A 23,069-nucleotide genomic window follows, 5' to 3' on the forward strand; every position below is an offset into this window, starting at 1 on the left:
TAAATACAGGAGTGAGGGTAAGCTACTACAAACACCATAGTGTACGCATTATTGTGGCCAAGATAGACACGAAGCCGACGCCTACTGCAGTAGTACATCTTTATATGCCAACTTATTCTGCAGATGATGAAGAAATTGATGAAATGTATGATGAGATAAAATAAATATTCAGGTGGTGAAGGGAGACGAAAATTTAATAGTCAGGGGTGACTGGAATTAGAAAGAAGGAAAAGGAAGAGAAGGAAACGTAGTAGGAGAATATGGAATGGGAGATACGATACTGCATGAAGAGCTTGACAGCACTGAAAGACCTGAGTCGAAACAAGGCCCCAGGAGTAGACAACATTCCATTAGAACTACTGATGGCCTTGGGAGAGCCAGTCCTGACAAAACTCTACCATCTGGTGGGCAAGATGTTTGAGACAGGCGAAATACCCTCAGACTTCAAGAACAATATAATAATTCCAATCCCAAAGAAAGCAGGTGTTGACAGATATGAAAATTACCGAACTATCAGTTTAATAAGTCACAGATACGAAACACTAACACGAATTCTTTACAGACGAATGGAAAAAACTGGTGGAAGCAGACCTCGGGGAAGATCAGTTTGGATTCCGTAGAAATGTTGGAACACATGAAGCAATACTAACCTTACGACTTATCTTGGAAGAAAGATTAAGGAAAGGCAAACCTACGTTTCTAGCATTTGTAGACATAGAGAAAGCTTTTGACAATGTTGACTGGAATACTCTCTTTCAACTTCTGAAGGTGTCAGGGGTAAAATGCAGGGAGCGAAAGGGAATGAGAAAGGGTTGTAGCCTCGCCCCGATGTTATTTAATCTGTATATTCAGCAAGAAGTAAGGGAAACAAAAGAAAAATCGGAGTAGGAATTAAAATCCATGGAGAAGAAATAAAAACTTCGAGGTTCGCCGATGACATTGTAATTCTGTGAGAGACAGCAAAGGACTTGGAAGAGCAGTTGAACGGAATGGACAGTGCCTTGCGAGTAGGGTATAAGATGAACATCAACAAAAGCAAAACGAGGATAATGGAATGTAGTCGAATTAAGTAGGGTGATGCTGAGGGAATTAGATTAGGAAATGAAACACTTAAAGTAGTAAAGGAGTTTTGCTATTTGGGGAGCAAAATAACTGATGATGGACGAAGTAGAGAAGATATAAATGTAGACTGGCAACGGCAAGGAAAGCGTTTCTGAAGAAGGGAAATTTGTTAACAGCGAGTATAGATTTAAGTATCAGGAAGTCGTTTCTGAAAGTATTTGTATTGAGTGTAGCCATGTATGGAAGTGAAACATGGACGATAAATAGCTTGGACAAGAAGAGAATAGAAGCTTTCGAAATGTGGTGCTACAGAAGAATGCTGAAGATTAGGTGGGTAGATCACATAACTAATGAGGAGGTATTGAATAGAATTGGGGAGAAGAGGAGTTTGTGGCATAATTTGACAAGACGAAGGGACCGGTTGGTAGGACATGTTCTGAGGCATCAAGGGATCACAAATTTAGCATTGGAGGGCAGAGTGGAGGGTAAAAACATGGCTGAACCAGGAGGTAACCATGTTTAATTAAATATATGCCGGTATCAGTGATAATTGACTTTGATTTAAGGATCCCAGCGATTTCTTCGTCACCTGTTTCCCATTTTGGACTGTTTTGTTCATCAAAATAACCAATCTATTAATTGTCAAAGACAGGTCAGGACGTATGTATGCATCTCAATACGGAGAATGCGCCCCTGTCGCTGTCTACTGCCTACGTTAATTAATGGTATTCAGGCAGTGTCAAAGAGCAAGTTATGAGATTACTGGATGACTTGGAAGCTCGTGATTCTGCCTATGTGCTCAGGGAAATACACGGGGGGGTACCTCGCGGTATCCTGCCGGACCTCGTTCTGCCCTGCGTAGTGCACCGACTGAACATGGCCTGAACTCAACAGGTCGTCTGAAGTACCCGGCACAGGTAATGAGCAACGCTGATTCTGCAGCCAACCATAATAGCGTAGGTGTCGCTGGTGCAGAACTGGCCACTCGATTATTTCCCATAAATGTACGATGAGATTCATGTAGGGCGATTTGGGTGCCAAATTATTCGCTCGAATTGTCCAGATTGTTCTTCAACCTAGTCGCGAACAACTGTGGCCCGATGACATGGCGGATTGTCATTGATAAAACTTTCATCGTTGTTTGGTGAGATGAAGGCCACGATCGGCTGCAAATGTTCTCCAAGTAGCCGAACATAAGCAGAGCCCAGCCCATTCTATGTAAACAAAGCGCGTACGACTGCGGTGCAACTACCAATTTGCACGGTGCTCTGCGCGGGTTAGCCGCATGGTTTAAGATGCATTGACAAGGCTCGCACGTGCCCCCCCCCCCTTCGGAGATTAAGAGTACTCCCTCCTGCATGTGTGTGTCTGTGTGTGTGTGTGTGTGTGTGTGTGTTGTCTTTAGCGTATTTTAGTTTAAGTAATATTAAGCATTGTGTAAGTCTAGGGACCGATGATCTCAGCAGTTTGGTCCCATAGGATCTTACCACAAATTTCCATTTTGCACAGTGACTTGTTGATAACGTGGGTGCCATTCGTGGGGTCTGCGCCCCACTAGGACCCTTCCATGAGCTCTTACCAACTGAAACGGGAGTTATCTGACAAGGCTACAGTTTTCCATTTGTGTAGGGTCCAACCGTCATGGTCACGAGGCCAGCGGAGGCGTTGGAGGCGATGTCGTGCTGCCAGCAAACGCACTCGCGACGGCCGTCTGCTACCACAGCCCGTTAACGCTTTCTTGTCTGACAGCACTGACAAATCTACGAAAACGGCGCTGCTCTCAGTCGGTAAGTGAATGCCATCTTCCACTGCGCTGTCCATGGTGAAGGGTAACGCCTGGAGTTTGGTGTTCTCACCACACTCTTGACACTGTGGATCTCTGTGTATTGAATTCTCTAACGATTTCCGAAATGGAATGTCCCATGCTTCTATCTCCACCTACCATTCCGCATTCAAAGTGCCTCAGTTCCCATCGTGCGGCCATAATCACGTCGGACACCTTTTCATATCGATCAGTTCAGTACAAATGACAGACTCCCACTGCAATGTCCCTTTATACTTCGTGTACGGGATACTACCGCCGCCTGCTTATGTGCATATCACTATAACATGCCTTTTTGTCATCTCAGTGTAATTGAGTTCCGACTTAACGGCAAAGAAAATAAAGTATTTTATGCAGAAGTACACACGAAACTTCCTAAGGTACAGCAGATAAACACGCACTCTTAAACATCAAGTCAAAAAGTAATACGTTGAGCCGTGTATCGACTCGTGCTACACCTTGTATTTAGATTGCATTGGTTTTCCTTTTCTTCCCCTGACATGTTTGTTTGATATGTTGTCTGTCATTAAGTGGCTGCTTGGTTGTCTTTTCCCTCTGCTAACGGTATCTGCGTTTGCTTCCGGGAAACTACTATGGAGGAAGTGAGGTCTTTGACCGGTTGTAACTTTGTGTGGTGGCGCGGAAATAGGGGCGTGCGCTCAGAGAGAGTGTGGTGGACACGGGAGGGCAGTGTGGCTCGCCACCGCGGACCGGGCGTGATCGGCTGTACCGAGTCGCCACGTGATGTACGTCGGTTGTGTGTAACGCGCGGGTCGAGTTGACGGGAGAGCTCCACGCGGGTTGGTTGTATAAAGAATCGCCCCACGAGTAGTTGCTGTTCATTTCACCGTTGTGGGACGTTAACAAGCTTCTTTCAGTCCTCCGTGTCAACACTGGAGTTTAAAAGGGAGACAGCTAACTACCCGTCAACGTTGCAGAGAAGACGTGAACTCCGGTGACAGAGCGTGTTGCCGCGTGACCGTGGTGTGTCGGGTACACTGGCGACGCGTGCGCGGTCGGATGTGTGGATCCTGGCCATCGGACGTCGTGTACTACCTGTTAGAGCATAATTGCAAGTTAAGTTTGTGGAAGGTTTAATCATTAAGTAATTATTTTGTGTAACCAGCGTCTCTTCTTCCTTGTGGCCCCCGGCGACCGGGTTTCCTGTCACTGGCACCGGTGTAGTTGAAGACAGTGATCTTTCCTCCTCCTCTCGTTACTGTCCGATGGGAGGTGTAGTTTTGGCAGTTTAATTGTTTGGCTATTCTGTCGTAGGTCATGAGTAAATTCATGCTTCTTGTTGGTTTATCATGTGGTCGCTCATTCAGGACTGTGTGGTGTAATGTTTCCTTGCACGAGGTTAGCTCTAATTCTGTCAGCAAGTTAAGCCATCTTCATTACAAGTTTTCGCGGGCTAAAAGTCGGTGCAGTGACCAGCCTGAGAGTGGCAATTGTGTTCACGGGCGTATTTAAATTGGTCAGTATTCTGCCTAGCCTGAGCATCCCTGAGTGGGTGGTTTGTGGCCGCCTTACACGGGCCCGTCATATCTGTTATGTTCTAATGATATTCCAGGATACTTTTGTTTAAAACCTTTTTAAATTCCTCCATTTCTTTATTGCCGTTAATCGTGTGTTTGCTGAGACTTTTGATTTTTTTTTAATGGCAGTGTTGGTAGCTTCACTACCTCATCGTACTTTATTAACAAAGTTCTATATTTACTTTAGAAGCCCGTTTACTACTGTTGTTTAAATTTTTTTAAACTGTTGTATTGCTATAATTTACTTGATTGCCGTTAGCGGCGTGTTTAAAAGGCTGTTTATTGCCGTAGTGCTACTTTGTGTGAGATATTAATAAAAAATTTGTGGTGGAAAATGTCAACTCAACAGCAAACTACTAGAAATGTGGCCCCGTTTCCCAACTTGTGGTGTGGCTTGTAGTAACCGTAACCACTGTGTGTGTCATACGTGTTTTAAGTGGTCAGTTCTAGCAGAATTGTATCCCACAAATAAGTATGCAAAAGGTATGTCTGAATGTGTTTTACGTGTAAACAAAACTTTGCTACCATACTGTTCCCTGCAGAGCTCAAACATGTCCTAACTCCCGAAAAACAGAATTAGGACATGTCTGTAAAAGTTTACAGTATCCACACTATAAATAGACGACTGTAGAAGACAATAGAAGAGGCTAAGAAATTAGAGTTCTAGCAGTGTATATAATAAAAAACCATTGCCACACACATGTGATTTTATTAATACTGCAGGTTGCTGATAATACAGGATTATGTATTTCTGTTATATGCAGATATTGTCGAGAATCGCACAGAGTAACATCACCAATCATCATCATCATTCAATTGTCGTGTGTGAATACTGTCTATGTTATTTTCAGTCCCAGGGACGGTTAGATGCATGCTCAGTTGACTGTGCCCAGTTTAAACCATTCGCCAGTGTCGCGCCTAGTGACAAGAACCAGTTTTTGGAATGTGCAAAATTTGGTCATTTATGCTGATACGGAATATATATTGAAACCAGTCGCTGGCTGCAGTCGCAGTACGTACTGTGGTTCCTATTCCGATCGGATACAATTCCATACACCATTCAGCGTCGCCTACTGTGTACACTGCAGATACAAGCAGTAATATTCCGTTTATATTGTATAAGGGGCGAACTGGTTATTCGGATTATGAATAGTGCTTCCCTCGTGAAAGAACGCCATAACAACGTCACAAGAGCTACACTTGGACATAAAAATCAATTGATCCTTATGATAATCATCAGCAACTACCGGTAATTAGATGAACGGCTGAACAGTCACTTACTCATAGAATTCCTTAATGTTACACTTCTTCAGATGAGACTGATCCTTACCAAATGCAATAAGATTACAAATTAAACGTAAGTTACGTAGTTTCAAGAAACAAAAGTCGCGCTACAGATTGTAACTTATTAAAATGAGGTTTAATGTGGTTACTACAAGCGGCGTTAATTTCAAGAACATAAGAGCAAAACGATATTTACAACAACCACTGAGTTTACATGAACCACAATTATAGATATTCCAAACATGTAGCGAACACGTAATAGCCGTACCACTGGAATGTTATGAATTTACGTCACTAAGGCTGCAATAAATTGGTATTCCCGCCATGTTGTGGACAACATAAAGTAAACCGATCAGAGCACTTTGCATTAGCATGAAAGTGGGCGCACTACCTTTCGTACTTTTGATAATTAGTTATTGGTTGTGCTATTCCTGGTAACGACAGTTGTGCTTTTAGTACTGGCTTTAATAAGGCTGTGAGTGCAGATGGGGAGGCACGGCAATTTATGAGGCGGTGATGGCGGTTGCGGGTCAGTGCAGTTTGGTTCGAAAGCTGATTGCTGTCCTCGTGCGGGGGTTGGGGGTGTGGTGCTCGTTAGTCGCGAGTCAATTGCGACTCAGATTTAGCAGAGGGAACACGCTTTCGGCAAGCCTCTCGAATGCTATGACTGTACTGGCATTCTTTGCTTTTTTTTTTTTTTTACTTTCTTGCTAATGTTATCCTGCTACTTAACTCTGCTTCGATGGCAGAATAGCATTGACAATGGGAATGTAAGATTCACAGATATGCAAAATATCAGACAATTGCAACTTTACAATACATAATAGTTCATCTGATTAAACTGTACTGTTACATTCCGTTTATCACTTCGTTACTGGCTCCAAAACGTACACCGACAAATCAAAACGTTATGGTCACCTTTTTAATAGCGTGTCGGTCCACTTTCAAAACACAGTACAGGAGCAGTTGTGCTCGGCGTGGATCCTGCAAGTCCTTACGGAAGTGTGTGGCACCAGATATCTACGCACAGGTCAAGCAGTTCCCGCAAATTGCGAGACGGTTGTTTGTGGGCACACAGAAGGCGCCCGGTATGTGTTCCAGCGGGCTCTTGCCGCCTAAGACCAAAATGAGTTCAGTATCATGCTCCCCAAACTACTACAGCATGATTCTGTCCTTGTGTTATCCTGTTGGAAGTTGTCATCGCCATCAGAGAACATTTCAACAACGAAGGGATTCAGGTGGTCCGCAATAATGTGCATGTAGTTGACTGATGTCATGCTGTCTTCGAGTACTGGCATACGTCCCATAGAAGCCCACCCAATGTACCCCATAGCATAATTCTGCTCTCACCAGCAACCTCGGCGCGGTGCACATCTCAAGCAATCATTTGCCTGGATGACGGTGTGTGGGGACCTAGACATCGACCTGATGTAACAAGAAATGCGATTAATTGGACAGGTGACCCGTTACTATTGATCCACGGTGAAGACTCAGTGATGCTCTGCCCACTGCAATCGTAACTGACGGATATCTTTGGGTCAATACAGGAACACGTAGCGGTCGTGTGATGTGGAGCTCCATATTCAACAGTGGCCAGTGAACGCTGTTCTTCGAAACATTTGTGCCTGCAGCAGCACTGTACTCTGCCGCAGATCTGCCGCGCATAGCTGCCTGTCCTGGACTACGAAGTCGGAGATTTAAAACAAAAATCAAAAACAAAACAAAAATGGTTCAAATGGCTCTGAGCGCTATGGGACTTGACATCTGAGGTCAACAGTCCCCTAGAATTTAGAACTACTTTAACTAACTTAAGGACATCACACACATCCATGCCCGAGGCAGGATTCGAACCTGCGACCGCAGCCGGCAAGTCGGAGATCCTCCGACCTGTACATTTTGTGATGAGATGTGGACGTCCAGTACCGTACGGCCTACACGCTATTCCACCGTCTGTCAGCGACCTTCCACGGGTGCTCACGACAGCAGTAAGCACCAAACCGGCGACCAGCATCGCCGTTTCAGAGATCCTCGCTGCGCGGCGTAACCGCGCGGTCTAAGGCGTTTTGTCACGGTCCGCGAAGCTCCCCCCCCCCCCCCCCCCCCCGTCGGAGGTTCCAGCCCTCCCTTGTGAATGTGTTTGTGTGGTGTCCATATCGTTATTTAAGTTAGACTAAGTAGTATGTAAGCTTAGGGACAGATGACCTAAGCAGTTCGGTCCCATAAGATCTTACCTCAAAGTTACAAGTTTTTTACAGAGAGTCTCGTTTCGATCCGCAAGGCCACAACAATGTCCCTTTGTCTAAGCCGCTTATATCAGTGTATTTTCGCATTTTCGGCCAGTATCTTCGCTATAGTGACTGCTCATTCGAATCTCTCCCGCTTGCATTGTTTCTTTACTGCGTCACCAACACCGCCAGGAGTCATTCAACCTCGAAATGTGCGGTGCTCGTAATGTTCTGGCTCATAGGTGTGTAACCTTTTCGTGGGAGTTGCTAACGCTGAATGTTACACAGTTTTCTTGCCTCCAACGCCAACTCACAATGATACGACGTTAGGGGAGAGGAAGGTATGACGCGAGGGAAACTATTTCAAACGGGAATAACGCGGGACGCATAAGGCAAGAATTATACTTTACAGGACACCGTCAAACAACGTTTCGTGTGTACTGAGGCTCTAAAATACAGGATTATTACAAATGATTGAAGCGATTTCACAGCTCTACAATAACTTTATAATTTGAGATATTTTCACAATGCTTTGCACACACATACAAAAACTCAAAAAGTTTTTTTAGGCATTCACGAATGTTCGATATGTGCCGCTTTAGTGATTCGGCAGACATCAAGCCGATAATCAAGTTCCTCCCACACTCAGCGCAGCATGTCCCCATCAATGAGTTCGAAAGCATCGTTGATGCGAGCTCGTAGTTCTGGCACGTTTCTTGGTAGAGGAGGTTTAAACACTGAATCTTTCACATAACCCCACAGAAAGAAATCGCATGGCGTTAAGTCGGGAGAGCGTGGAGGCCATGACATGAATTGCTGATCATGATCTCCACCACGACCGATCCATCGGGTTTCCAATCTCCTGTTTAAGAAATGCCGAACATCATGATGGAAGTGCGGTGGAGCATCATCCTGTTGAAAGATGAAGTCGGCGCTGTCGGTCTCCAGTTGTGGCATGAGCCAATTTTCCAGCATGTCCAGATACACGTGTCCTGTAACGTTTTTTTTCGCAGAAGAAAAAGGGGACGTAAACTTTAAACCGTGGGATTGCACAAAACACGTTAACTTTTGGTGAATTGCGAATTCGCTGCACGAATGCGTGAGGATTCTCTACCGCCCATATTCGCACATTGTGTCTGTTCACTTCACCATTAAGAAAAAATGTTGCTTCATCACTGAAAACAAGTTTCGCACTGAACGCATCCTCTTCCATGAGCTGTTGCAACCGCGCCGAAAATTCAAAGCGTTTGACTTTGTCCTCGGGTGTCAGGGCTTGTAGCAATTGTAGACGGTAAGGCTTCTGCTTTAGCCTTTTCCGTAAGATTTTCCAAACCGTCGGCTGTGGTACGTTTAGCTCCCTGCTTGCTTTATTCGTCGACTTCCGGGGGCTACGCGTGAAAGTTGCCCGCACGCGTTCAACCGTTCCTTCGCTCACTGCAGGCCGACCCGTTGATTTCCCCTTACAGGGGCATCCAGAAGCTTTAAACTGCGCATACCATCGCCGAATGGAATTAGCAATTTGTGGATGTTTGTTGAACTTCGTCCTGAAGTGTCGTTGCACTGTTATGACTGACTGATGTGAGTGCATTTCAAGTACGACATACGCTTTCTCGGCTCCTGTCGCCATTTTGTCTCACTGCGCTCTCGAGCGCTCTGGCAGCAGAAACCTGAAGTGCGGCTTCAGCCGAACAAAATTATATGAGTTTTTCTACGTATCTGTAGTGTGTCGTGACCATATGTCAATGAATGGAGCTACAGTGAATTTATGAAATCGCTTCAATCATTTGTAATAGCCCTGTAGTTCCCAGTTGTGCTGGTAATTTAGTCCCTCCACCTTACTCCTCCTCAGACACAAATTTATATTCTTCTCGAAGACGACTGCTATCATATTTTGAAGAAGAGATCTGTTGTTTGTCTTGCAGAGCTTTTGTGTTTCAAAAAACAGTTCTTCTTTTCAAAATAACTTGCTATCCTTTCTTTTGTCAAGAAGAGCGTTTGGTGCTTCTTCAAGAAGAGTACGTATACTTTTTTCGGAAGAAAGGTATATTGAATGTTATGGGAAAGATTTTTGTTTATTCACAAGGAGTTTTTATTGTTTTTCGAGAAGAGTTTTCTTTCTACCATTTTTATTACGAAGAGTTTGTTTCATTCTTTTCCGTGAAGTAATTCGTGTCCACCCACAAATCGTTCTTAGTTCCCAGGAGATTTCGCTTTAGCAGTGAGGAAGACAGTTCACGATAAAAACCATGAGTAAAATTTCTTCACAAGCTATAAATTTGTGACGATGAAGGAGTTTTCTCTTGCGGCACACACACCGACTAATTTAAAATGAAACCTGCCAGCCGCGCGGGATTAGCCGAGCGGTCTAAGGCGCTGCAGTCATGGACTGTGCGGCTGGTCCCGGCGGAGGTTCGAGTCCTCCCTCGGGCACGGGTGTGTGTGTTTGTTCTTGGGATACTTTAGGTTAAGTAGTGTGTAAGCTTAGGGACTGATGACCTTAGCAGTTAAGGCCCATAAGATTTCACACATATTTGAACATTTTTTTGGAACCTGTCAAGCTGCAAAGTAGGTCGCAATCCACGCTAAACTGCAGGTACGCTTATAACTGTCTCGATAACTCAGTTCAGAGGCCTGAGGAAGGCGAGGCCACACACCTTCTGCAGCAGCAAAACACCAGCACAAATACTGAGATACGCGACTTAATATTCGAAATGGTGACACATTCACCTCTTTGACTGTAACTACGCAAATCATCATACAAACGCAATGGAAAAGAAGCATTCAATTACTCTTTTGTGCCACTGTCCTTGTCCGTAAAGAAATCGACGGAAGTATTAAAATGGTACGTGGAGAAATATTGTTTATTGCATTTTTCGTTTCGAATCGTACACAGTTCCTTGGCACCAAGGCTGGAAACGGACTCCGTCTAGCAGCAAGTTTGCAAATGAAACGTGAGAACTTGCTATATGCGGCTTTCAGAGTCTCTGGAGATGAAACAAAGAAGCAGGGAGAAAATTAAATTTGAAATAAAGCGACAGGTGAGCAAAATTTTAGGGTAGCTAAGAATGTAACAGAACGTAACAGGCTAAACACAACGATTTCTGTACTCTCCCTGGATGTTAATTAGTGCTCGTACAAAAGACTGAATAACGTCATTAATATGCTGAGCCACAGAATAGCTTGGTATAGGAAAACAGCACACCAATACAGTAAATGACAGAGCACGACTGAATTTACTGGTACTAAGGGCCAATTCACGCATTAATTTACTAACCTGAAGAACTAATTTTAGGCACAATAACGTAATTTGTCGGCTTTTATTGAAAGAATGTGTCTATCTTCCTTGTCTCTTACACAATGCAAACAGTAATTACTGCGTTTTCCCCCTATTTTCATCAAAAAAATCGTTCATACTCGCACTGATAGAGCGACTGCATTGAGCGTTCTGAGTCGGTAAATGCAACTAAAACAGTACTTCTTTTAATCATGGAAGAATTTCTTATCTTTTATAGTCCACTGAGTTAAATGAGTAATTTCGCTTTCCATGCATGTTTTGCTATTTACTTGGTGGGCTGCTTTAGAATTACCATTTTTATCTGCTTCCGGATTTGCCCGACACCAAATTTCAATCAGTCTCTATCGTCCCTCTGATCTTCTCTTAAATCCCTTGGTCTCATTGCTTATACGAATTCTTCGTTCCACGTTTTGCTTAGCATTCCACGTTTTATGCGATTAGTCACAACATAATCTTTTTAGATTACCTAGATTTATTCGTCCGTCGGAGATGATCATGATTACTGGTTCTTTGCCGGCCTGTGTGGCCGACCGGTTCTAGGCGCTACAGTCTGGAACCGCGCTACCGCTACGGACGCAGGTTCGAATTCTGCCTCGGTCATGGATGTGTGTGATGTCCTTAGGTTAGTTAGGTTTAAGTAGTTCTAAGTTCTAGTGGACTGATGACCTCAGAAGTTAAGTCCCATAGTGCTCAGAGCCATTTGAACCATTTGAGCTGGTTCTTTCTGTTCGATGACAGTTGTCAACCACCCATGTACATCCATTCGTTATCGAACCTGTTCTTAACATATTTTTTCTCTGTTGGATATTCTCAGTGACGGTCTGAATATGTTTATTTCCATTACCTCCAGCTTCCTCTCCTTTTCTATGTAACTCTCAGTATCTCTGTCCCACACAACAAGGAGGAACTTTTAATTAGAGTTTCACAGACAATCAGTTTCCGTATCCTTTTTCTTTCGCTACTCCAAAATATTCTGTTTCAAAAAGAGGCCAGTGTTCTAGCTTGCTACTCGTTTTGTAATTTCTGAATCAGCGTGTTGGATTATATTCTATTCCCAAACGTATGTAACTTCGGCACACTGCTATTTCCCCCTGTCAAGTTGCATGCTGGATGGTCCTGCCACTGATGGCAGATATTTTGTTTTCCTGCGTGTTACGTTCTTAGACCAAACGTTTATAGTTTCCTTGTAATTTTCGTGTCATATATTTTAAATCACGTTTTTCGTTGGCAATGTCATTTGACCGTCGTGAAACTGTCGTGTACACAAATAGGTTGCAACCAAACAAAGACTGTTACCCGCATTTTCTTTTCCATTCATGTAGAGCATTTGTGGAGTAGCGGTAAATAGCGTGGGTGACTCACAATAATCTTGGTAGGACAAGGAGGACAGGAGGAGAGCAGTGTGTGTCCCCAGTGACGTCATCGATGAGACATGGGTTTCCCCAACCGCACCCCCACCCCTCCGCAATCTGACGAAGGCCAGCTGTCCTATGAATAAAATGGCGGTAAATTCAAAATTTGACGTGAAATTGAAAAATAGCCCATTTGCACTAGTGTGTTTCCTGTGAAAGGACGGCTATAGTCCTAATAAAAATCGCTGGGAAATTCAAAACCGTGCATCCTCATGCTGGCTGATTTGGAATCTGCGACAAGCTCTATGAAATTACAATGATGACTTGAAATATAGGTATCAGTCTAATATGCCAGAATCGCATATGGCTGATCTGGAACACAAGATGGCCACCGAACATGGCGACTGCAGCATAGTGGCACAACTCTATGACCTCACAATTCAGTGCAGACCTGTTGGGCTATTTATAACGGTGTGGAATTCTTGTACAATGATCCAGATTTGAGATACTAGCGGGGCTCTACTGTTACGTAAGAATCCGTGCTGGGTGCCTTGGAATACAAAATTGCGATCGAACATGTCGACCTGGGAGTACTGGGACAGGCTCCACATCGTCAGAGTTTGCGTTCAGGAATACTGCCACTACGATGCAGCAGCAAAGGATGTTGTTGCAAGTGCAGATCTGTCTGATGACCTGTTTTCTCTGGCTGCTGCTGCTGAGAGGAATATGGTCACTGCTTCTCCCAACTCTAAGTTCGTGTGCATCTTTATTTAAACAAACACTGGGAGGACAGAGCTTCTGAATACACCACCTCTCACCTAATTCACCAAAGTAAACGTCCAAAAGGTACACCATTTACTAGGAGCATTTGAATCTTTATGGAAACAAATACGTTTCCAGGGAGACATCCCTCTCACTGGTCACCAAGCGAGGTGGCGCAGTGGTTATCACACTGGACTCGCATTCGGGAGGACGACGGTTCAATCCCGCGTCCGGCCCTCCTGATTTAGGTTTTCCGTGATTTCCCTAAATCGCTCCAGGCAAATGCCGGGATGGTTCCTTTGAAAGGGCACGGCCGACTTCCTTCCCCATCCTTCCCTAATCCGCTGAGACCGATGACCTCGCTGTTTGGTCTCTTCCCCCAAACAACCCAACACAACCCAACCCTCTCACTGGTGGAAAAGACCGCGACTACACACCGTTGGTGCTTCGTAGAAGGATGAGCAGAGGTGTCGACTGAAGGGATATGGGGATATAGCACAAGATATAAGAGTGTGGCAGCAAGCCCACCACGTGTGAAAGATCCGGGCAGAGAAGGACATCACACATAACCTACTGATTCGATAATAACCCAACGCTGTGATGTACACGCACACGCACACACACACACACACACACACACACACACACACACACATATATATATATATATATATATATATATGAACCTGTATGTATGTGTAAGATGCTATGCTTATTATATTAAGTTAACCAACATTAACATAACAATCATCACAGAGCCATTTTTGTCTTTATTGTTATTTCATCCCCCTGCACCTCAAGTGGGTGAGGGGGGAGGGTGCTGTGGGCTTTCAGTGGTACAGGAAACTCTTCATTCAGCCAATAGGCAATAAAAAGAAACAGCAGAAATGTATACACTGAAGCGCCATAGAAACTGGTGTAGGCATGCGTATTCAGAGATATATAAATAGGCAGAATATGGCACTGCGGTCGGCAACTTCTATATGCGACAACAAGTGTCTGACACAGTTGTTATTTCCTTTACTCCTGCTACAATGGCAGGTTATCAAGATTTAAGTGACTTTGAACGTGGTGTTATAATCGGCACACGACACAGCAAATGAAGTGGGGATTTTCCCGTACGACCATTTCACGAGTCTACCATGAATATCAGGAATCCGGTAAAACATCAGATCTCCGACATCGCTGCAGCCGGGAAAACATCCTGCAAGTACAAGACCAATGACAGAAGTGCAACCCTTCCGCAAATTGCTGCAGATTTCACTGCTGGGCCATCAACAAGTGTCAGCGTGCAAACCATTCAACGAAACATCATAGACATGGGCCTTCAGAGCCGAAAGCTTCCGCTGGCCACAAGATTCCCCAGACATAAACATTAATGAGCATATCTGGAATGCCCTGCAACGTGCTTTTCAGGATAGATCTCCAGCCCCTCGTACTATTGGGGATTTATGGGCAGCCCTGGAGGATTCATGATGTCAATTCCCACCAGCACTACTGTAGACATTAGTCGAGTCCATGCTAGGCCGTGTTGCGGCACTTATGCGTGCTCGCGGGGGCCCGACACGATATTAGGCGGGTGTACCAGTTTCTGTGGCTCTTTTGGGCACTAGGAATTTAAAAAGATGAAAAATAAAATGGAAATTTTGAAGTATATGATAGAGACTTTTTGCTCTGATAGTTAGAAACTGTAATGAGGGAAGGTAAAATGAAACACAAGGAGCGTACTTTTAAAACACGTTAAGAAAACACTGATATTTGAAAGAAGCACTTTACGGTCACTAGAAATTGGAAGGCCCTGCTATAAGATAGGGAGTGGAGTTGGCTGTTGAAGAGGGTAGGAATGTCATGGTGGAGGGGTGGAGGACTGGCGCATTACAGCGATCGGAAATGAGTGGCTGTTGGTACACAACAGGAGGTCGAGTGGATGGTGGAATTGGTGGCACTAATAGCTTTTGGGAATATGGGTGTGTGGAAAGAAAGGCGGATGGGGAAGGAAGCGAGTAAGAAGAGGTGGGGAGGGGAGGGAGAGGAAACCTTGATAATGTCGGTTGGATCGGATGGACCAATAGCTGGTAGGATGGGTAAATGTTGGGGCAGAGTTTATGATCTGGGAGGGGGAGATGCAAGAAGTTTAGGTGGGAGAGCGTATGGGGGATCTGTAAGTGGAGGGTTGATGGGATGTGTCGGTAAAGGTGAAGCAGCGTGTTACGATTGGGAAGTAGAGAGGAAACGATAGGATTATTCGAACCGAGTTTGCAGATAGTGTAGATTATGCAGAGTTATTCAGTGTGAGTGAGAAGAGATGGGATTTTGATGAGGTGGTGAAGGATCTTTGTGGGAGAAGGTAAACGGACATGGAAAGTGATGCAGAGTGCATGGCGTTTGAGTGAATGGAGGGACTTGTAAAGCTTGGGAGGGGCGGATGTTCATGCAACATTTGCGTAGCAAAGGATGTGGTTGCTTAGGGAATAGTATGTGTACAGTAATCCTAATCAGTGTACTGGATTGAGATATAACTGACCGTGATCTCGTATGCCTAGCGAAATTTTACAGTGAGTATGGCTATCGTTGAAGAAGGAAAATAATACCGGTTAGTAGGAGGAAATTGTAGAACAAACCCTTCTGGGGGATGAATCTATTCTAAACTTAATCTAAATACTGGTGATTATTTTGAAATCAATGGAATATAGAGCAATCGCTCACGAACCACCCAGAGGGAGAAAGGGTACCGTGTAATATTTAATACAAAGGAATACTGATAATACAAAATATACTGATTATTAGAAAAAAGATAATTAAACGGTCGCCAGCCCACTAGGGCAATGAATCCCCAAGATTCTTAACAAAAGTAATAGCAAAGAAATTTAAGCAAATAATCACCGGCTTGGTAACAGAAGGTTTTCACTCTTTTACACAGCACAACAGTTTAAAAGAAAATAAATGACTCAGAAAGCACTGAATTTGCAGCTAAATATTCTGCAATACTAAATTTTGAAAGTAAAATTAAATTAAGTTGCTGGTTAAATAAATTACTCGCTGTAATTGAAACTATTTTTCGTAAAAAATGACTTTCAGTAACCTCACTATAAGGCAAGGCAAAATTTGGAAAAAGGCGAGCAATTTACTTTCAATTATCGAAAGATTGAATTGAATTTATTTTAAGCAAATGAGCAACTGATTTTACATTTAATACAACAACAATAAAATGCATACCAGGCCAGTAGAAGTCAGGCGTTAAGGTACATGCAGAATAAATGAAATTGTGCACTCTTAATTTGTGCTGTATTTTGAAATATTAGTTTTGCCAGTGGAGTTTAACGTTACTTTAAGTGAATGAAGTTCATTAAAAAGTGCAAATTAGTTAATCCTCCGTTATGTAATACAAGAATGAAAAGTTAGTGAGTGAGAAAATTTAGACTGAAACTGGTCATTAACAAAAAATGGATCAAATGGCTCTGAGCACTATGGGACTTAACTTCTGAGGTCATCAGTCCCCTAGAACTACTTAAACCTAACTAACATAAGGACATCACACACATCCATGCCCGAGGCAGGATTCGAACCTGCGACCTAAGGCGGTCGCGCGGTTCCAGACTGTTGCGCCTAGAACCGCTCGCCAACCCGGCTGGCGGTCATTAACAGACAAACAAAACTGGCAGTAAACGTTTAAACAACTACCATATTCTTACAACAATTGGTGATTCCATGGAAAAGAAAAGGGACCCTACATGATAATAACAATGACAACGCAGGCGCCCTGCAAGTTTTGGCTCTGAGCACTATGGGACTTAACTTCTGAGGTCATCAGTCCCCTAGAACTACTTAAACCTAACTAACCTAAGGACATCACACACATCCATGCCCGAGGCAGGATTCGAACCTGCGACCGTAGCGGTCGCGCGGTACCAGACTGTAGCGCCTAGAACCGCTCGGTCACCACGGCCCCTACAAGTTTTAACTGTTGCAAGTTGTTATTCAGGTTATTCATACTTCGTCAAAGAAATGTTGGTGGACAGTGCCTACGTAAGTTTATAATTTTTCACTTTACAGTCTTGCTGAGTTGTAGCTGTGCGGACGACGAAGAATGTAGCCGAAGACAATGCTGAGCTGCCGTTAATGCTGCCGCTGGTGTTGGATGGGAACCCCTAGCCGTCTCCACAGCTACGCATAATTATGGGACAGGCAGTAGTTAGAACTGCAGTTACCTCCGCCTGTCCACTACTTCAGTGCTCCCAATAATCGCGGGCTAATGAATTATGTGCGCCTACACTGGCGCGATCACAGCTGCACACCGGGCCTGCGCGAGTGCCCGACAAACACTTCCGCACTCTTCCATCGCTCAAGCTGCTCTGCTTCATTTCTGTTCGCAGCGTAACAGAGACTCCGTGGGCAAAGATAAACAACGCCACAGCTACTACCATTTCGTCGTTGCTATCGATAAATTAAAATAAAGTTCCATTGGCTATTACCCTGCAATTTACAATATTTTCATTATAATTCCAATCAAAGATATACATCCAGAAAGAAATACACTGTTACATCCATTATGTATTAAAGATAGTTTCTGTAACAAAGCCTACAGGTTAATGATTAGAAGTACTGTACAAGTTATCAACAGATAAAAAACGCCGAAAAATTTTCGATAATGCAGAAGATATCTGCATTTTCGGCTTTGTAAATGGGGTGGTGTAGTTTCCATATTAGGACAGTTAGTAGTTTTAGTCTATTGTGGACGTTCTGTTGGATAGTTAATAGGTGAGATTTCCACGTTAGCGGCTGGTCGAAGGTTAGTCCAATTCGTTTTAGCCTGTTGCACCCATGGTCTAGGGGTTGTGTCTTTGATTAGTAATCAGAACGTCCTCGGTCCAAAGTTTGAACACTGCACCCACTTAAATTTTGAGTGACCATCATCAGCAGTGGCTCCTGAAAACTTCTATAATAAGAAATCATCTTCATTCAAACAACGGCCTGGTCAAACAGTGTGGAGCAGCGGACAAAGGTTCTGGGCATTCCCTTGGCCTGGTTGTGGGAAACAGCCCCATTGGCAAAATGCTCCAGACTGGTCCCCTACACGGATCTTCAGGAAGGGACGGCCAAGAGGGATGCGGCTCGATAAAACGATTGAATAACCAAGGAAGGATAACATTCTGATAGTCGGTGCGCGAAATGTCAGAAATTTGAAGGTTGTAGGGAAGAAAAAAAGCTGAAGAGGGAAATACTAAGGCTCAGTCTACATGTAGTGGGGGTCAGTAAAATGAAATGGAAAGAAGACAAGGATTTCTCACCAGATGAGTACAGGGTAATATTAACAGAAGCAGAAAACGGTATAACGGCATTAGCATTCATTTTGCATGGGAAGGCAGGGCAGAGAGTGAGTTACTGGGAACAGTTCAGGGGTAGGGTCATTCTCATAAGAATAGCGAGAAAACCTGTAACGAAAACTATAGTCCAGGTATACCTACCGACGTGGCAAGCCCAAGATGGGGAGACAGAGAAAGTATGTAACAGCAATTCAGTACGTAAAAGAAGATGAAAATCTAATAGTCATGGGAGACTTGAGTGCAGCTGTATAGGAAGCAGTAGAAGAAAGGGCTGCCGGAGAATACTGGCTTGGTACGAGGAATGAGAGAAGAGAAAGACTAATTGAGTTCTGCAGTCAATTTCGCAGATGGTAATAGCGAATACACTGTTCAAGAATAAAAGATGAAGAGCTATAGCTGTAAAAAGCCGGGAGGTACTGCCAGATTTCAGTTACATTACTTCAGGGTTAGGCAGGGTTGAGAAACTAGATACTGGATTGTAATGCCTACCCAGGAGCAGATATAGACTCAGATCACAATGTAGTAGTGATGAAGAGTAGGCTGAAGTTGAAGCTGTTAGTCAGGAAGAATCGATACGCAAATAATTGGGGCACAGAAGTGCTAAGGATTGAAGGCATACGCTTGAAGTTCTCTGAGGCTACAGATACTACGATATCGAATAGCTCAGTAAGCAGTTCAGCTGGAGACGAATGGGCAGCTCTAAAAAGGATATCACAGAAGCTGGAAAGAAAAACATAGGTACAAAGAAAGTGACTGTGAAGAGACCATGGGTAACAGAAGAAATACCTCAGTTGATTGATGAATGAGAGAAAAACAAAAATGTTCAGGGAAATTCAATAATACAGAAATACGGGCTACTCATGAATGAAACAAATAGGAATTATATGGAAGTGAAGGCGAAATGGCCGTATGAAAAATAAGAAGAAATCGAAAAAGAAATGACTGTCGGATGAACTGTCTCGGAACATACACACATCTAAAATATTTTACATCACCTCGGTTCCGAGAGTTCTGGAACCTGTACAGAAAATAGGAATAGAGATCAACATAAACATAATTTCCGCCCGTTTTATTGCTCATGAAAACCACACATTGCATGTTGTACCACCATACAGCGAGACCTTCAGAGGTGATGGTCCAGATTGCTGTACACATCGGTATCTCTAATACCCAGTAGCACGTCCTCTTGCATTGAATCATGCCTGTATTCGTCGTGGCATACTATCCACAGGTTCATCAAGGCACTGTTGGTCCAGACTGTCCCATTCCTCAACGGCTATTTTGCGTAGATCCCTCAGAGTGGTTGATGGGCCACGTCGTCCATAAACAGCCCTTTTCAATCCCAGGCATGTCCGATAGGGTTCATTTCTGGAGAACATGCTGGCCACTCTAGTCGTGCGATGTCGTAATCCTGAAGGAAATCATTCACAAGACATGCACAATGGGGGCGCGAATTGTCGTCCATGAAGACGAATGCCTCGCCAATAACTACCGATGTTGTTGCACTATCGGTCGGAGGATGGCAGTCACGTATCGTACAGCCGTTACGGCGCCTTCCATGACCACCAGCGGCCTACGTCGGCCTCAAATAATACCACCCCAAAACAGCAGTGAACCTCCACCTTGCTGAACTCACAGGACAGTATGTCTAAAGAGTTGAGCCTGATCGGCGTTTCACCAAACAGGTCTCCGACGATTGACTGGTTGAAGGGCAATGCGAGACTCATCCATGCAGACAACTTGATGCCAATCTTGAGCGGTCCATTCTGCATGTTGTTGGGCCCATCTGTACAGCGCTGCAAAGATGGACCTCGCCATAGACGTCGGGAGTGAAGTTGCGCATCATGCAGCCTATTGCGTACAGTCTGAATCGTAACACGACATCCTGTGACTGCACGAATAGTATTATTCAACATGAAGGCGCTGCTGTCTGGGTCCCTCCGAGCCATAATCGGTAGTTAGCAGTCATCCACTGCGGTAGTAGCCCTTGGGCGGCCTGAGCGAGGCATGTCATCGAAAGTTCCTTTCTCTCAGTGTCTCCTCTATGTCCGAACAACATCGCTTTGCTCCACTCCGAGACACCTGGACAATTCTCTTGTTGAGAGCCATTGATGGCACAATGTAACAATCCGGACGCGATCGAACCGCGGTGTTGTCCGTCTAGGCGTGTTTGAACTAAACACGAGCCGTGTTTCCTAGTTTAATGACTGGAACTGATCGGCTGTCGGACCTCCTCCGTCTAATAGGCGCTGCTATTGCGCCATTGTTTACATCTTTGGGCGGGTTTAGTGACATCTCTGAACAGTCGAAGCGGCTGTGTCTGTGGTACAATATCCACAGTCAGCGTCTATCTTCAGGAGTTCTGGTAACTGGGGTGATGCAAAACTTTTTTCGATGTGTGTAGAAAAGTCAAAACAATCTTAGGTAAAATTAATAGCAAAGGCGGTAACATTAAGAGTGCATTGGGAATTCCATTGTTGAACATAGAGGAGAGTAAGGATAGGTGGGAAGAGTACACTGAAGGCCTCTATGAGGGAGAAGACTTGGCTAATGATGCGATAGAGTACCAAAGAATAGTCCATATGAAAGACATAGCGGATCCAGTATTAGAAGCAGAATTTTAGAGCGTTGAAACACTTAACATCGAATAAGTCCGAATGGATATACAACATTCGCTCAGAATTTCTAAAATCATTGGGGAAAGTGCTACAAAAAGATTATTCACGTTGGTTTGTACAGTGTCTGAGTCTGGAGATCTACCATCTGACTTTCGAAGAAACGTCATTCACACAATCCTGCAGATTGCAAGAGCTGGCAAGAGCGAGAATTATCGCACAATCAACTCGACAGCTCATGCGTCGAAGTCGCTAACATGGACAATGAACAGAAGAATGGAAAACAAAATTGAAGATGTGTTAGATGACAATCAGTTTGGCTTTAGAAAAGGGAAAGACACCAGTAGGCAATTCTGACGTTGCAGTTGATAAATGAAGCAACACCAAAGAAAAATCAAGACCGTTCAAAGGATTTGTCGGGCTGCGAAAAGCGTTCGACAATGTCAAATGGTGCAAGAAAAATAGGGGTAAAGTATAGAGAAAGACGGATAATATACGATATGTCAAGAACAAAGAGGGATTAAATAAGAGTGGATAGCAAAGAACGATGTGCTCGGATTAAGAATGGTGTAAGACAAGGATGTAGTTTTTCATACCTACTGCTGAGTCTACACATCGAAGAAGGAGCGAATTAAAATCAAGGTTCAAGAGTGGAATTAAAATTCGAAGGGAAAGGGTATCAGCGATAAAATTCACTGATGTCTTTGGTGTCCCCAGTGAAAGCTAAGAAAATTACGGATTTCCTAAATGGAATGGTCTAATGAGTAGAAAATACGGACTGCGAGAAAATCGAGGAAAGATGAAAGTAATGAGAAGTAGCAAAAGTGAGATCAGCGAGAAACTTAGCAACAAGATTGGTGATTACGAAGTAGATGAAGTTGAGGAATTGTGTTACTTAGGTAGCAGAATAAACCATGACGCACGGAGCAGGGAGGACATTAAAAGCAGAGCAGCTTTGGCAAAAAGGGCATTCCTAGTCAAGAGGAATTTGAGGAGGAAATTTCTGAGAATGTAGGTTTGGATCACTGCACCACATTTCAGTGAGAAAACTGGAACAGAACAGAATCGAAGTATTTGAGATATGGTGCCACAGATGATTGTTGAAAATTAGTTGGACCGATACGGTAAGATATGATGAGGCTCTCAGGAGAATCGACGGGGAAAGGAACATAAGGTAAACGCTGACGAGAAGAAAGAACCGGATAGTAGGACATTTGTTAAGACGACAGTGAATAACTTCCATGTACTAGAGGTAGCTGTAGAGGGTAAAAACTGTAGAGGAAAATAGAGATTGGAGCACATACACAAAATAATAGAGGACATAAGCTCCAAGTGCTACTCTGAGAAGATTCGCACAGGAGAGGAATTCGTGGCGGGCTGCATCACAAGTCTACTGCTGACGTCCTGATGCGTCCTACAATTATTGCCTCGGTTTTGGAGCAGTTAAGGAGACATTGGTCACATCAGAAGGTAAGCCAATTGAGGTGTATTTGGAGGGCTCATTGGGATTTCTGGATTGTAGGATAGAGGGCGAGCAAAAGGGTGTCATAAGTATACTGAAGGAGGTGTGTGGGAGGAGATGGTTTGGGCATATTGGCTGTGTGTGAGACGCAAAGGAGAGGGGAGAGAGCGGAACTTTGGGTAACATCTGGAGTGGGGTGGAAGATATGGGAATTGGTGCTGTTAACAATGACGTAGGATTGGAAATTGGAGAGAAAGGATGCAATGAGGCGGCCAGAGTTGATTGGAAGTACGTAAATCTGAAAAGGAGACCGTAATGCCATGTGCGA

Source organism: Schistocerca cancellata, chromosome 3 (assembly GCF_023864275.1).
Source record: "Schistocerca cancellata isolate TAMUIC-IGC-003103 chromosome 3, iqSchCanc2.1, whole genome shotgun sequence".
NCBI classification, from domain to species: domain Eukaryota; kingdom Metazoa; phylum Arthropoda; class Insecta; order Orthoptera; family Acrididae; genus Schistocerca; species Schistocerca cancellata.